The 18,655-nt window shown below is 33.1% G+C and overlaps 1 protein-coding gene across 2 annotated transcripts in view; it reads left to right on the top strand.

Annotated features, from left to right (window-relative positions):
- LOC131800450 (proton-coupled amino acid transporter-like protein pathetic) overlaps window positions 1–18,655 on the top strand; it is a 76,123-nt gene that overhangs the window by 33,264 nt on the left and 24,204 nt on the right. The gene's annotated exons all lie outside the window — the stretch shown is intronic.

The following is an 18,655-nucleotide window of genomic DNA, read 5'->3' as shown; positions in this document are numbered from 1 at the left end:
CACGACATTCGGTATTCTGATGATTTTCCTGCCAAACTTAGCTTTTTTGATTCATAATTTTTGGCTATTTTTTTTTTTTGCATTTTTTGTTCGTGTATATGTGCATAAACGAACATCAGCTGAGCGGGCATGTATATCCTTCTAAGGTTGTATATAAACGCATAAGGTTTACCCCCTAGATCTAATAAGCCCATTGAATTAACCTTCAATTATTTTTGGCGAACATCTGTTTTCTCGATGAATTTGATAAGAAAAACAAACTGCATATTTCAAATTTCACCTAACAATAACAATTTGTTATTATTATTATTTTTTTGGAAATACTTTTCCAGTTCATTCAATAGCGTTGGCTATTTACGTTTTTATATTTATTTGGAATATAATGACGACATCAATCGTTCTAATTTTATTTGGAAATATATTTTCAGCTATCTTTTTCGATGAAAAAAATGGTGTGCGTAACATGTTCAGTATCTGTTCGGTTTGCATGTTTTGTTTTTGTTGTTTGTTCACGATAACCTCGAAACAATTTCGTACTCATACTCATTAAGGTTGTAGTTGATTTTTCTCTTTCCCACACTCTCTCTCTCTCTCTCTCTTCATATACCTGTTGATACACCTCCATTTGTGATTGTCTATCTGAATGAATTGGTGTCTTCAGGTAGTTGTCGTTTTATTGTATTTCTTTAAGAAATCATCAAAGTCTATTGCATCAGCATTTAGCGGAATGTACGGTTGTGCCGCTACTGTGGAAAGTGACAAATGTCGTTGGGGTGTTATTTATGGCAACAGTTTTTAAACTGTGATCATTCGAAATGGTAATAGTAAGGTTTTTGTGTTGTTAACATCGTGTACTCGACGAAATACTATAATAATAATTGTTGTAAGTTATATTTTTAAAAATTTGATTTAATGTATTGTTTTTAAAAAATAAGTGCTTCTCCATTGGCGAAACGTCGCCATTGGTGAAATAATAAAAATGAATAATATATAGGAATTTATTTAAGCCTATGAAAGGTTTTCTCTGCTATAAAAACCACGAACAGATTTTCTATATGGAAGAAGTCTAAGCTCACCCATTTACAGAAGTCGTCCAAACACATGTTTTTATACAAGCTCTCTTAAAGGTGCTCAGCATATAGTCCACGTGTAGAAGTCCCTGGAATGGTCAACTATATTTAAAAGTCCGGAGAAAGGTCATTTAGATAGATATAGACCATTGTTAAGAAAGCCTCTCATCTACCTCTGAAAGGTTTTCGAGCTATAGACGAGCTCGGAAAGGTCTTTTATTTGTAGAAGCCCATGAAACGATTTTCAATATTAGAAGACGTGGAAGGAATTTCTCTATAAAAGAGGCCTTTTCAAAGATATAGAGGACCCCTAATGTTATTTGTTCTATATAGGTCTTCTGAAAACTATTTACCCTGTGTAGGGTAATCTATTTACCCTGTGTAGGTAAAGACCCATCAGAGGGTCTGGCATCCTCTGTAAAACCTTTAAAATACCTTCTATATAGAAAATACCTCTGAAGGGTCTTCTATGTATATCTTCCATGATAGGTTGCGAACTTCAGATATGAAGTTTTAAACAATTCCGGGAAAATCATGAAAATACCGAATATCTGGAGGTATTGTTATGTGGGTGCTATACTAAAACGTGGACCTATGTAAATAATTCTCTTCCAGGGGGTAAAGTGGTCAGAAGAAAGGACTTAATTGTACAAAATGTTCTCTTCCTATGTTAATTCATTGTGACTCTAAATTGATTACAAGAGACGGACGGACAGGGCTAAATCGTCTTAGAATTTTACGCTGAATTTCTTGAATTTATATATTTTGTTAGGTCTAAAATTATTATTTCGATGAGTTACAAATGGAGGAACTTAATATACCCTCCATACTACGCTTGGCGGAGTATAAAAAAATCGACACACGACAGAATTGCCTTTTGGATTTGATATCACAAGCAAACAATTTGGGCGGTCATAATTTACCATATAGTCATATCAGCATTTAAGTTGAAAATGAACCCCACTAGCTAAATATAAGAGAACGAACCTCGATATTTACGAACCTCGATATATGCGCTTTCTCTTAAAAATCTATCTACGAGAGACAACTTTCAGCAAAAATGTTCATTACCAAATAATGAGTTTCCCAAGCAATTTTGACAGTCTTATAAATCAACCTATTAACGTCCCTACAGTTTTGTGGATGGACCGGCACATTGTGTGCCGACGTTCGTAGTTACTTGGTAAGGAGGAAAGTAAGGTCTCTTGCTTTGAATTTTTTTAGGAGTAACTCATTATTTTCATCCTACAGGTAATGCGGAAAATATTTTGTTTATTTTGTCTAATAACGGATTATTCGCCTCACAAAGCTTAGGAAAAGGTCTCATCCTTTCATTCCTATGTTCGATTTATATTGGAAGAATGTAATTAGAGCCTACATACATACATATTTTACCCGATTACACATTGTATTAGAGTCATATGTTAAGGGACTTTTTCATATTTTACATATTTATAGCATACTTTAAGGAGCTTCCAACAATTTTTAAACTTAAGGAGTAAAGCTAACTATAAAATCTACATACTTTACATTAATATAAATACAATTGTAGTTGATTTGTTTTGCACTTTAGACATGTGTATACCATACACCACATAGTGGTAAGGGTGTTATATCTTTGTGCATTTGTTTGTAACGTGGAGAAGGAATCGAGATAGACTCATAGTTACTTTTGATGATATTTATAGAATAACTTTCTGAGTCGATTTATGCATGTCAGTCCGTAATGTAATATACACTCCACAACAATGATCTTTGGTACCAGATACAGCCCAGAAATACCTCTCTCTAATTTTATCGAGATCGGATTAGATTTGGATATAGCTCCCATATATATCTTTATCCTATATCAGTTTTATTGTGCTCCAAATGGCTAATATCAGCCCAAATGGACTGAATTTTGGCACTTCCGACGAAATTCAGTCTAGAAATAAGTACATCAAATTTAGTTAAAATCGGTTCAGATATAGCTCCCATATATATATATTTCATCCGATTTTGTGTTTAAGTCCCTCACATGCGTAATATGCACTCCACATCAATGATTTTTGGTACCAGATATCAGATACAGCTCAGAAATAAGTGCCTAATATTTGGTCAAGATCAGTTTAGATTTGGATATTGCTCCCATATATATCTTTATCAGATTTCAGGTTTATCGTGCACCAAATAGCTTATATCAGCCCAAATGGACTGCATTTCGGCACATTTATCCGATTTGGTGTTTTAGTCTCTCACGTGCGAAATATACACTCCACAACAAGAATATTTGATACCGGACATCAGATACACCTCGAAAATACATCTGCCTAATTTTATCGATATCGGATCAGATATGGATATAGCTCCCATATATATCTTTATTCGATTTTACGGTTATTGTTCAGATAGATTTTTTCATATTTGACCGAATTTTTCCATTTGGTGAAATAAATATATATTTTTTTTTTTAATATAATTCATATCGAAGTCATATCATTCCAAAATCAAACCTTTTTTGTAACGGGAGTTCTACTAAATAGGCATAGTAGTGTAGGGTAGGGTATAGTCATAGTCATAGCAAGTAGTCGGTTTTTATTATTTAGATTAGAAACTCTGGGAAGCGCCTAAAAATATGCTATAAAAATGATACAGATAATTTTGGAAAAAGTGACTTTACATATGACTCAAATATCATTGGAGCGGTACACCAGTCGCCAGTATTTTCGCAAAGGCATTGCATTTCCAAACCCTTGGAGACACTCATAATACCTTTACAGTTTACCTGATTTAGAATACCCTGTCGATTTCCATTGCCAATTCCTCTTCAAGGATATTAATCCGACAAAAAGCTTTAATGTAAACATAATATTACCAAAGAGAAGGAACGCGTTTATTTTTTCAAAAAATTCTGTCTTCTTTTGTACTTTTTCACAACATTATTTTTGCCTATTGTTTAATTCTCTTTTGGTTCAACCATTTGTATCCTTCTAAGACAAATATCTAAACAAGGAAGGTTAACCCACTATATTTATTAAACATAGTGGGCTAGCCTTTAAAACTGTAAACGTATTTTAATTGGGGTTTTGGTATTTACATTTTATTCTACACTACCTTTTAGTTTGTAACTAGTTCACATCTAGTTCCATGCTCGAGTGGGTTTGCAGAAAACTTGTGAATGAGTCTGATGGATATGCCTCTTTTTCGATTGGCAAATATATCTCAAATATATGCATTCATGTGAATACTAAAATCGTCAAGAGTTGTCAACTGACATTTAAACGAAAAATAATAAATTTGTAGTGGCGAGAAATAAAAATACACATCTTTTTATTTAGAAAAGTGTTTAGCTACAATGTTGTTTGGTTGTTATTATTAAATGAGAAATGTACTAAGTATGTATTTATGTATGTATAATCGTTTTTGTTTCGATGTTTGGCAAGATATCAATGAAATTTTCAGCAGTTTTTTTTTTAGAATTTTTCACACCCATCCAGACACGAATTATTTTTTGGTCATTAATTTTTTTTTGTCGACCAGAGTGGAAATCTTAAAATAGAAACACAATGTGGCATGAGGAAATGCATATTATTATTTTATGATTTCATGTGTCTAATTTTGAAATATTAGATGGGCTTCTTGGTATTGTTTTGAAAATTTGCAACGCATTAATAAAAATTATGGTCTCTCGACCTTGACCGGGTTAAAAATGTTTTAATTATTGTTTATATAAAGAATGAGGGTGTTACGTACAAGTGGGATCAAAATTATATTTTTATGTGACACACCCATTGGGGAAGGCTTAGGTGAGGCATGCGCTTTATTAAGAAATGCTAGTTGTCTCGACAGAATTATTCTTCAAGATGTTCTGAAACAAAGAATATTTCAGATATTATATATTTCGGGTTTTTTGTGTTCTAATATATTCAATAACTTAAAGCCTCTCCGATGTTGGAATTGTGACTTTTTCACATTTTATTTTTTAAAAAAATTATAGTATACTTTTGAGCGCTTCCAACAATTTTACACCCTACAATATATATATGTATAAACATTCAATTATACTATACTTTTAAGGTTTAACAAATATGGAGAGCGTCTGAAAGTATGTTATGGAAAGGGTAATGATAAGTGTGGAAAATTTTACTCTACATATGACTCTAGCATGATGTGTAATCTGACCTTAAGGAAAATGCTTACAAGTGTGAAGTTTTGTTGACTTAGTAAAAGTGAGAATACATAAAACGTTTCTAGGGAGGGTATATTAACTTTGGCATTCAGTTTGTAACTCCTCGAAATGTTTATGATAGACCCTACAAAGTATATATATTCCGCTTGAGCGTAAATTTCTAAGTCGGTCTGTTGTAATCACGCTATCTAGATAGAAGGCTAGAATTTTGCACACGTGTGTATTAATAACGGTATTTCTCAATATTCCGTATTTTTATGATTTTGGCGATATTCCGGAACTTTTTCAAATTTCTTACTTGAAGATCTTAATGGGTACTACAGTCCATAACAAAAAATTAAATATGCTGGCCCACGACTTTGTATAGCCCCCATACTCGTATAACGGTACCTCCCAATATTTGGTATTTTTATGATTTTAGAGACATTATGGACCGGAATTGTTTCAAATTTCTTATTTAAAATTCGTAATGGGTACTATGGCCTATGACTAAAAATTTCGTATGCAGGTCCACGTCTTCGTATAGCCCCCGTATAACGGTTTTCATTTAAGCGGTATTTTCGTAATTTTTGATAATGTTCAAATTGCTTCCTTCCCTCCTACGTATTGACAGACTTAAGTCATCGGTTGGTTTCTTCGTAAAAGAACAAAAGAGCGTAGGGTGAACAAGTATAAATTATCCATCCAAATTAAACCAAGTCAACCTAAATAAGCCTGGGTCTTTGGCAGTTCATACTAAACGGGCACGAAAAGTACTAAAGTGTATGTAAAATTAAATTTGGAATTAGAGTCACTGATGGAGTAGTGCAGGATAGATGTACAAAAGGGTTTTTGGAAATTTGAACAATAAAGTTACGAAAAGTTCTAAAATGGCACTAAACTTTTAAAATGGTACCATTCGGTATTATGTGAACACTAAGGTAACGAAAAGTTCTAAAATGGTTTTAAACTTCTAAAATGTACCATTCGGTATTATGTAAACGGATAGAGCTAAAACTTTGAAGTTTGGTATGAGAATCCAGATTGAAAAGTAAGTTTGATATATTTTGGAAATGTGTGCCAACTGTACTTAGCGGTACTAAATTTAGAACAATTGGGTTTAGCAGAAGGGTGAAACTTGCATTTTAAAATCTTGTATTGGACTCCCTGTTGGTGGTAGATTTGTAATAAAGAGGTTGTTTGGGAAAAAAGTGCACGAAAAGTACTAAATAGTACTATATTTGGTACAATTTTGAAGAGATAGTGTTTGCAATCTGGAATTTGTTCATGTGTAGTCTGGATATATAGAGGTCATTTCGGCAATGCATACTATAGTGGTTCGAAAGTACTAAATGGTACTAAAGTTGGTATTGAGTATTGGTATAGCACTCATAATTTTTAAAATTTGTTATTTAGAGTTTTTAAACTGCCCTCCCTTAACATCTAGAGATTTTTTTTATAAAAATGTTCTACCACATTTTGGTATGGCCAACAGTTAACGGATATACCCAATTTTTGGTATTTGAGTTATTTTAACCACATTTTTTGACATTTTAAGCTCTTAATAAGTACCATCTCTTTGGCAGCAAACTAATCCCGTCAATTTTCAAAAGTCTTACTTTCCAAATTGTGGAGGGTATTTAATGTTCGGCCTGCCCAAACTTAACTGATTATACCCTAAAAAACTATGTGTTGGGGTATTATAAGTTTGATTGGGCCAACAATTATGTAACACCTCGAAATATTGGTTCCCGACATAGAAAACTATATATGAATCTTCCTATCTCGCCGGGCTGAGTCGATCTAGCAATGTATGTCCGTCAGGGTCAAAATAGAACTCTATTGTTTTTGGAGATGATAGCAAAATATTAAGAGGTTGAAATGGACCAAAAACAGAAAAAATTGTTGATTTTGCTGTTGCTCTACAGGCCACCATTCATTATAGACCAATCGACGCAGAATTTTGCATGAAGATAGAGTTTAGGGCTGGGCAGAAGCCTACCAATTTGACTTACAATTTTGAATTGTAAATGTTCTAAAGTTTTTCTACACCCCGCAACACTATTTGTTGAGGGTAATATATATTGGTCGCATTTATCGTCCAATCCTCATGAAATTTTTCATGGGGGTAGGGTTAGGGTGGATAAAAAAATAACATTTTCCTGATGTTGCAGTCGCTCTACAGGTCACAATTGAAAACCAATCGACACGGATGGAGTCTAGCATTTTGGATGACCATTAGAATATATTTAGCTGTAAAATAGACCACAATTTTCGTGTGAAATATTTTTGAATGCCTATCAACACCACGCGGATTGTAAATATTGGACAAATGTCCCTGGTCAAAAACTAAGGGCTCTATTACATTATTTGAAAAACGAAATCTTCCAAAATAGATTTGGACATAACGGGGCTTCCAACATATTGTAGTGTTGTAGGGTATCACATAGTCGGCCCCGCATGTCTGTGCCTTTGCTTACTCGATTTTTATTTGCTGTTATATTCGGAAATCACATTTGAATATTATATTAATTCTGGGTTCTCTTTTCCATTAAAATAACAGAATAAGTGTGCAAGGTAGCACTTTTTTGTATTCGTTTTATATTATGAATTTGTTTTTAGTCTTAATTAAATTTTTCCAAGCAATTTCTCCGACCAAATAAAATGGAAAGCGAAAAAAAGCGCGCAAATTGTAATGAGTAATGTTATGCAATAATACGATGCCTTCTCACTTTCGAAATAGTGACCCAATTAATGAACACTATAAGACTTCAATTTATGCAATACTATTTTCATATTTCCACAATTGTCAATTAGACTTTGATTTTTATTTTATGACGTCGGAGCGTAAGAGAAAAATTGCCACCACGATATCAAAGTACATTCTCTTTGCATGGAACACGTGCGGATATAACATACATTTAAGATGTCCGAAGACACATAAACTTGACAAGCTTACAGTATACCCCCAAAGAGCATAAAACGCGCTTAGAAACCAAGCAATATATTTACAATTTCCAATCGACATTTTGTCGCTTTTTTTCAATACATTGCCATTTATGACGCCACCGCCAACGCCATACAAAAAATGGCAAGCGATCACGTTTTTCTTTCACTCTTCTCATCTTCGTTGATTGGCCACTATCACCAATTGAAAATGGGCGCTTCCTATTTTAATCTAATTTTAGTTTGGCCCATTTAGCCATTCCCATTGATAGTTGTTGGTGGTAGCAGCGTTAGCGACCATGAGATATATATCTTGTGGCCTTCTGTACCCATATCTCATTGTTGTTTTATTTTTAATGGTGACTAATTGGTGTGATATGTTCTATAAAAATGTATTTTTTTTTTTTTTTTTGATAAAATGCCAGTGTCACAATAATTTGCATTACAAATTTATTTAGGTTTTTATTTTTCGGTTTGTCGTATCTAATTCATGATTAATAGATACTCTAGATATTATCTCTAACATTTAGGCAATTTTTGTCAATTGGACTTCTCACGGGATAGATGCTGAGGCATTTTTAAATATTAGAGGGCAATGTATCGGCTCACAATATATCTAGAACTTCTTGATACGATCACTCTTCCAGGGGTAAGAATATTTTTATACCCCCGTTTCATTCCGTTTGTAACACCTCGAAATATAGATTTTAGACCCCACAAAGTATATATATTCTTGATCAGAATAAAATTCAATGTCTATTTAGCGGTGTCCGTCTATCCGTCGGTCCATCTGTGAAAATCACTCTAGCTTACGAACGAAATGAAGTAGGTTGAAATTTGTATTATGTCTGCAGGACTTTTGGTATTGAAAATAGGTCATGTAGGTCCACGTTAAGTGATTTATGCGACATTATCTACTGGAATTGTTTCAAATTTGGTATTTGAAGTTCGTACTGGATACTACATCCTATGACATTTTTCCACGGATTTGTGTAAAAATCGGTATTGGTAGCTCAACATTGTATGTACAGGTCCACGTCTTCGTATAGCCCCCATATTCGGTATTTTGATGATTTTTGCTATATTATTCACCGATTTTTTTTAAGTTTCTCATTTGAATATTGTAATGGCTTATGACAGAAGTTGCCTATGCAGGACATGACTTTCAAGACTTTTTCTGAAATAAAGGTCTTTTTAAGGGCTTCTAAAGAAAACAGACCGTCTAATGGACGTCTATGATTCAACACTTCACTGAATATCCTTCTAAAAACTTCTATAAAAACTTCGAAATTACTTTGAAAGAAGATGTTTGAAAGGTATTCTATAATAAATAAAAAACGTTAAGTTCGGTCGGGCCGAACCGAAGACCGTTTGGATAATGCTGTTAAACTTTTCAAAAAATAAAGTGAGTGAGGCGTCGGAGCTAGAACCCATTATGAACTACAAATACCAATTTTTAGACAAATCCGTGGAAAAATGTGGCGAAAATAATCAAAATACCGAATATCGTGAGCTATACCGTTATATGGGAGCTATACGAAAACAATGTTTTGCCATCGGAGCTAGGACCCATTGCGAACTACAAATACCAATTTTTAGACAAATCCGTGGAAAAATGTGGCAAAAATCGTCAAAAAATCCCAACATCGGGAGGTACCGTTATATGGCGGTACTTTTCTTACCTTTCTAGTTCGGATTTACAAAAAAAGCCAGCCTTAACTCTCACATCCATTCCAAGGTTGACTTTCGCCCAAAATTTCAAGATTTGGCATCAATCGTTTTGTCTTCAACCGTTGAGTCCAAATAATACCTAAAAGATCTGTAAATCTCCTATAAGATCTGTAGAGCTTTCCCTGGATGATCTGTAAATCTTCTCCTAAAAATCTTTAATTAATTTTTATAAAAGATCGGTTGTATATCTTTATATAAAAGTTCTGCAGACCTTATCTGAAGATTTGCACATCCTTCTATAGATGATCGGTATAGCCTTTTATAGTGTCTGTAGATCCCCTCATATCCCCTGTAGATCCCCTAAGATCTTTCGATCTATTCGTAGAATATCTGAGGATCCCTTTTAATATCTATAAGTCTTGTAGAAGAAGGTCTGGAGAACGTCTGCAAGGAGATCTGCATATTTTCTTGAAAATTACCTGTAGACCTTCACACAAAAGATTTGTAGATATTGTCATAGATCTGTAGATTTCTACATGGAAGAGAGGAGAAGATCTGTAGACCTCCTAGAAAATCTTGAAGAAATATCGTACATTTTCATGCAGAAGATCTGCATATGTTCTTATAAAATATCTGCAAATCATCTTATGAAGGATCAGTAGAACTTCTCCTTGAAGATCTGTAGTAGAAAATCTATAGACCGCGACTGCGCCATAGGCTACCTTAAAAATCCCTAAAAATTGGTCTGTTTCAGAACTACAAGAATGTAAAATTTTTTACCACGATAACCTATTTTCTCTTTATGATATCGAATAGCAAAAATAGTAGATTCTTGTAGGTTGTAGAACAGAACGAATGTGAAATATCTCTATTGCGTACTATTGAGTTAAAAGATCCCAAATTGACAAATTACAGTTGTTTGGAAAATGGTGCCGAAACCTTAGAAATCCCGGAAATTAGGAGGTAACGTTTAATGCGGGCTATAATAAATTGAATCTACATTGAATATTTTTCCTTGGGAGTACATTTACCCACAGAAAACCAGAAATTTCAAATTGCAGCTGATATGGTTGAAAATTGAGAGAGAAACCTCCATAATATCGAAATTTAGAACGGTATGTGCTATAACCCTAACATGGATCGATATTTTCCATTTTCAATACAAAACATCCTAGGAATAATATTTATCTTTAATAGTGTGAGCTCTTTCGTGATTTAAGCAGACAAACATGAAAATGGAAATGGTGTCGAAACCTTCGAAATCCCGGAAATCAAGAGATACCCCTTATCAAAAATTGGACCTAAATTTAATATTTTCTTAGCCTCCACGATATCGATTTGTAGAACGTACGGGGTCTATACCTAAACATGAATCGATATAATCCATTTTCAATACCAAACACCTAGGAATAACATCAATCTTTAATATAGAGTGCCTCTTTCTAATTTGAACTGGCGAACATATGGTCTCCGACGAATATATCGAGGTGTTGTAAATGGAATGGATGGATGGAGGGTATAACAACTTTCCATCTAAAAAAAAAATAACTTTCCAAACAAATTTCCATTAGTTGGCTGTTTTATTGTCATGTCTAAATATATACCCTTACCTACAAAACGGAAGAACAAACTTCAAACTAATTGGAGAGAAAAATCAATAAAACCCAAAAATGTTGTTGCCATGTCACTAATTGATTCTGCCGATAAATACTAATTAAACCTCAAAGATCGTATCCAGAGCCATTCAAATAAAATACAAATCTATGCATATGTACACATGTTTGTGTACATCATACCTTCATATTGTTTTAATCAAAAAATCGAAAACAATTCAATTTGTCAATTTTGTGAAAATATTTGTCTAATTCTTTGTTTTTTTCGACAAACATCTTAATTGGTAAATAAACAAAAATCACAACAATATTTAATTAAATATCAGACAATGTTATGAGTTTAATTCAAATAAATTTGGTTAATTTAAACAAATTTAGGCTCACTGAAAGACATTTTTGAGAAAAACCCAAAAATAACTAGGAATTTACCGATCAACAACAATTAAGTGTCGCAGAGTTTGGTGCAACCATGGTTCAATAACAGGAGGTAGAATAAACAAATGCATTTTTTTCTTTTGTGGTCCCTATTCCGTCAGAAAATAATAAATAAAACAAATTGAAATTATGTCCAATCAGTTGAAAAAAAAACCAAATTAAAAAGTATCAGTCACTTTTGCCGACATAAATTCCATATTCATGAAAATGAAAATTGTGACCCTTTGTGGGTGAGGGTTCGCAGATATATATATGATCTTCACAACAGATCTTGTGTTGGTAAATGTGTTTGTGTGTGTGTGAAATTTGAAGAGAACTGGATGCTTATTTCCCTTTCTTTGAGCGTTTTGTTTTTCAAAATCTTGAACCCTATGTGGGAGAGGTGGCAGAAAAAATGGTCCGATCTCTACCATCTTTATTACAGATCTTGTGTTAATGGAAATATTGAGATGTACCAAATCTGAATGGAATCGTATGTTAATTTCGTGTTTTATGAGCTTCATGGTATTCAAAATTTTGACCCTTTGTGGGGGAGGTACCAGAAGGAATGGTCCGATCTCTACGATCTTTATAACATATCTTGTGTTGATGGAAATATTGTAATGTACCAAGTCTGAATGGCATCGGATGTTAATTTCCCTTTTATAAGCTTCATGAATATTCAAAAAATTGACCCTTTGTGGGATAGGCACCAGAAGGAGTGATCCGACATATTCCATCCTCACAGCAGATCTTATGTTAGTAGAAATAATGGGATGTGTGAAATATGAAGAGAACCGGATGCTTATTTCGGATTTCCCTTTCTTTGAGCGTTTTGTTTTTCAAAATCTTGAACCCTATGTGGGAGAGGTGGCAGAAAAAATGGTCCGATCTCTACCATCTTTATTACAGATCTTGTGTTAATGGAAATATTGAGATGTACCAAATCTGAATGGAATCGTATGTTAATTTCGTGTTTTATGAGCTTCATGGTATTCAAAATTTTGACCCTTTGTGGGGGAGGTACCAGAAGGAATGGTCCGATCTCTACGATCTTTATAACATATCTTGTGTTGATGGAAATATTGTAATGTACCAAGTCTGAATGGCATCGGATGTTAATTTCCCTTTTATAAGCTTCATGAATATTCAAAAAATTGACCCTTTGTGGGATAGGCACCAGAAGGAGTGATCCGACATATTCCATCCTCACAGCAGATCTTATGTTAGTAGAAATAATGGGATGTGTGAAATATGAAGAGAACCGGATGCTTATTTCGGATTTTATAATAGTTTTGGTTATTCAAATCTTTGACCCTTTGTGGGGGAGGTGCCAGAAGGAATGGTCTGATCTCTACCTTCTTTAAAAAAGATCTTGTGTTGCGGGAAATATTGAGATGTGCCAAGTCTGAATGGAATCGGATGTTAATTTCGCGCTTTATGAGCTTAATGGATATTAAAACTGTGAGGGAGGTACAAGAAGGTGTGACCCGACATATTCCATCTTACCACCAGACCTTGGGTTCTTAAAAATAATATTATGTGTGTGATTTGGAGACAATCGGACTCTTACATTAAATTTTATAAAAGTTATAACTATTCAAAAGTTTGATCCTTTATGGAAGAGGTACTTAATGGAGCGGACTGATATTGTCCATTTTTGCACACTACCTGGCCCTGATGCAAATATTAGGATTTGCAAATTTGGAGAAAAATCGGATTGTCCTTTCTCTTTTGTGTGCGTACAAGTTTTTTTTTTGAAAAGTTTGCCCTTTTGTGCGGGGTGGGGGGTGTTAGCAGAAGACTTGGACCGATATTCTTCATCTCCGATGTCGATCTATGTTTGATAATAATACTATGATGCACCAAGTTCGAGAGTTTTCGTGCGCACCAGCCAGTCAGACAGACGGAAAGATGGACGGACATCGCTAGATCGACTCTAAATGTTCTGAAACGGATTTGGGCCAAAGAGACCTAGGGTGTAAAACCTTTATTTCGATGAGTCACGTTTTGGCCGTATCAAATGATATATATATGGCTGAGGGTATAATAATCGAACATTGGCTGAGGGTATAGATCTCTCGGCAAAATCACTGGTACTTAACTTGGTTTTCGTTCTTTTCTATTCTCTCAGATAATAAAAAAAATCAATTGAATATGCAAAAAATCATATTCTCGACGTTAATCTGTAATTAATTTTACAATTCATGGAAAAGGCCGCATCGTTCCTCTGAAAAGTTGTTGTGAAAAATTGTTGCATGTTTTGATAGGATTGTCGACACAGAAGCATTTTCCAGTTTCTTTGAAGATAAACTACCTTTCTGGTCCGGGACGTGGCCGCATACAACATTTTTTTGTTTTTGAATGTTTACTCTATGAATTTTTACACTTTTGTTATAAAATACGGAAGTTTAACAGATTTTTTTTTGTTTTGCACAAAACATATGTTTTATTATTCATAATTGTTTTATTGATAATTGTTGAATATTGAATTATGGTCACATATAAGGAAGATACTTTTTGTAAAGACGTTGAAAATCGGCTCGTGTGAGGGCAAATAAAAAAAATATTCAAAAGCTGAATATGGATTTTCATTATGATTTTTAAGCAGTAACTGCAAATTAGACTTGAACCATTTCGAATCCTTAAAAAAATATTGGCATTTCTCTTAAATTCTACTTTTCTATTTATTTCAACGCTACATTTTCCTTTGTAAACCCAAACTTTTAATTTCCTCTGCTATTTTGAAAGATGCACTCCAAAAATGATGTCTATGAGTGTCAAAATTCCTATATTTTATTTCGCCATTAGCAACCGTTGAAAATTGGGCTAAAATTATAAAAATACCAAATATCGAGAGGTTATGTTATATGAGCTAGTTTGCTATTTCGGATAATTGGGAATACAAAAATAAATAACAATTTTCAGGATTTGACAAATGTACCTCATTATCCTCACTGCTACCCCAATTTTTATTTTTTCCTCCCTATATAATAGAAGTTTTCCTCACTCTGCAGTGTATTAAAAATTCAACCGACTTAACATTGTTCTCCCAACTTACCTGCGATTTTATTTGTTTACTATTAAAATTGTGAAAGCAAAAACCGAAAAAACGTGACTAACATTCGTGTTTATATTTCATCATTCTCCTACTTCCATTTCTAAAAGTTCAATCAACTTTGGTGGATGACAAACCAAAAAAAAAGTGGTTGTCTGGCATAGTTTCATAATTAATACCGTAAGATTTGGTTTTGTTTTTGTATTTTTTAAGTCTCGACGAATTATATTCATATTCGTTATTCCAAAAGGGGGATTTTTCGTTTGTCTGCGTTTCGATGATACGATTTCATTATAAAACCAGTTGCTACTTATGTCTATAATTAATCAATGGGTCATGGAGGCCGGAGGTGAAATATCATAAGAAAGTCATTTAAAAATAGTGGTTAGCGGCAGTTTTTTTCAACAAATTAAAAACAATAAATATACTTTTCTTAATTGAGTTAGTTGGGTTATTGTAATACAGTGGTGTATATTGAATTCATATAAAGTTTTCAATTAACAAATCCCTAGATAAATTCTGGGATTAATTTACCATTCTGAAAATTATAAACTTCTCTAATCCACATCCAATCACATGACACCAATTAGCACCAAATTTGGTGCTAAATAAGTGACATCACAAAAACCGATATGTTTGTCCAAAATATATGATAATCTGATTGCAACGCCTAAATGAAATAACACGTTTTTTTATTCAGATATAATTTTAAAACTAATTCAACAACATTTTGAGATAACTTAAAAAAAATACTTGATTTTTAACCGTCTCCACCCGCCTCTGTATCCCGCGAATGAGATTAAATAGAAACCTAAATTTTGTCATGAGCGGGCTGGAAAAATATATTTTTACTAGCAAGTGCCAGCTACTTCATCAGAAAATCAAGTCAACCTTAAAAATTTAGATTCGTTCCAACAGTTCATGTTAGGCCTTTTTTTACTCGAAATGCACAATTGGTTCAGTTTGACAAAAAATATTAATAAAAACTTCATATATTGCACTAAGTTTTCAGACTGTCAAGGTTTTATATATTATTCAAGTATTTCCATTTTTGGGAAGAATAATAGAAAATAATTTTAACTTTTACACCAAAAAGTCTTCAAAATCTTTCTTTATTCAGTGTACCGTTGCGGATATTAATAAAACTATTGCACTATGGACCCATATCTGATTTTTGTACCCAAAATTATTTCAACCGGTCCATATGAAAACCCTAGGAGCCTTCAATGATCTCAATATCAATTACAGAATTTCAGGTCTTTTGCCATATTAAATACCAAATTTAGTAAAATTTAGTACGCATATCCAAAAAAATCTACATCTTTTCATCCTAGACAAAAAATGCGATTCAAAATTAGTACCATTTAGCAGTTTTTGAAAATTTATTGTACACATTTGCAAAACCGTTTCATATCTCAATCCCAAATACCAACCGGGACCTCAATGTCAAATTTCGGGATTCCAGCTCTATCTCTTCACCCAATACCTAATTTAGTACAACTTTGTACTTATCAAAAATTTTCAATTTAAACCAAAACCAGCTCCATATCTTAACCACAGACACCAACAGTGACATCTATATCAAATTCGAGAATTTCAGCTCTATTCCTTCACCCAATACCTAATTTAGTACTTTTCGTACAATTATAGTACACATTTCCAAGACCACCTCCATATCTCAATCCCAGAACAGAGACCTGAGTATCAAATTTTAGGATTTCAACCCTATCTTTTTACCCAATACCAAATTTATTACTATTTAATAGTTTTCGTACAAATATAGGACGCATTTCCAAACCACAGTCAAATCTCAAATACATACCATTAGTAATCTAATTATCAATTTTCAGAATTTTATCTCTATTCCTTCACCCAATATCAAATACAGTACCACTTAGTACATTTCGTACAATTATAGTACATAATTCCAAAAACACCTACATATTTTAACCACAGACACCAACAGTGGCACCTATGACAAATTTCAGAATTTCAGTTTTTTTCTTTCACCCAATACCCAATTTAGTACTATTTTTTCACTCAATACCACATTTAGTACTTTTTGCACAATTATAATATACATTTCCAATCCACCACTCAAATACATATACCATCAGTAATCTAATTATCAAATTTCAGAATTTTACCTCTATCCCTTCACCCAATATCAAATATAGTACCATTCAGTACTTTTCGAACTATGGTAGTATACATTTCCGAAACCACCTCCATATGTCCAGGTAATGCATGAGTAATACCAAATTTCAGATTTAAGGCACTATCACTTCACCAAATTATAGTACTATTTAGTAAATTTTTTCATTGTTCCAAATATAGTACTATTTAGTACTTTTCGTGCACTTGTAGTAGAGTTTTCCAAAACCAGCTTTTTATCACAAACCTACCACAAATAGGACCCTAATACAAACTTTTAAAAGTCCAGCTTCATCTGTTCACCCTAAACCAAACTGCTCCAAATTTAGTAACATTTAGGACCGTTCGCACACTTAGTACGCACTTCCAAAACCATCTTCATATGTCAAACTCACTTTCCAAACTTGATTCTCATACCAAATTTCAGGTTTTTTACTCTATCCGTCCACATAATACCAAAAAGTACCATTTTAGAAGTTTAGTACAATTCTAGAGCTTTTCGTTTCCTTAAAGTACGAATTTTCAAAAACCCTCTGGGGCATCTGTTCTGTACTCCATCAGTGACACCCATCATCTTAAAAATTCTAACTCATTCCGTTTGTCCAATACAAAGAATTCAATTGTTAGCACATATGGTCCTACAATTAACATTTTCGAAAAAATTCGAAAATATTACTGAGTTTGTTTTTTCCCTGTAGTTCTAGTCATTTTCGAGATATAACAACTTCTAAAAACCAGTATTTTTATGTAAATCGCTGTAATTGCTTGTAAAAAATTCAAATATCGAGATGCTGTGTTTTTTATTTTTTTTTTTTTTTTTTTCAAAAATATAAGAGATGTTCAAAAATATATTAACGGCACAATCCGAGTATATTTTATAGATTTTTTTTTGAAAACTGCAACTCTCTCGGATTGAAAAAATCTAAAATTTCTGCAACTTTTTTTTGTAAAATTGCATTTTCAAACGACACCTTGTTAGCTTCTGCGGAGACAAGTTTGTTTTTTCCCTAAGTTTGTTTTTTCCCTGTAGTTCTAGTCATTTTCGAGATATAACAACTTCTAAAAACCAGTATTTTTATGTAAATCGCTGTAATTGCTTGTAAAAAATTCAAATATCGAGATGCTGTGTTTTTTATTTTTTTTTTTCAAAAATATAAGAGATGTTCAAAAATATATTAACGGCACAATCCGAGTATATTTTATAGATTTTTTTTTGAAAACTGCAACTCTCTCGGATTGAAAAAATCTAAAATTTCTGCAACTTTTTTTTGTAAAATTGCATTTTCAAACGACACCTTGTTAGCTTCTGCGGAGACAAGTTTGTTTTTTCCCTAAGTTTGTTTTTTCCCTGTAGTTCTAGTCATTTTCGAGATATAACAACTTCTAAAAACCAGTATTTTTATGTATATCGCTGTAATTGCTTGTAAAAAATTCAAATATCGAGATGCTGTGTTTTTTATTTTTTTTTTTCAAAAATATAAGAGATGTTCAAAAATATATTAGCGGCACAATCCGAGTATATTTTATAGATTTTTTTTTGAAAACTGCAACTCTCTCGGATTGAAAAAATCTAAAATTTCTG

The sequence above is a fragment of the Musca domestica genome, unplaced genomic scaffold (genome assembly GCF_030504385.1).
Source record: "Musca domestica strain aabys unplaced genomic scaffold, Musca_domestica.polishedcontigs.V.1.1 129, whole genome shotgun sequence".
Classification (NCBI taxonomy): Eukaryota; Metazoa; Arthropoda; class Insecta; order Diptera; family Muscidae; genus Musca; species Musca domestica.
Note: the sequence above shows the minus strand (reverse complement) of the source record. Positions and strands in the feature narration are given on the sequence as shown.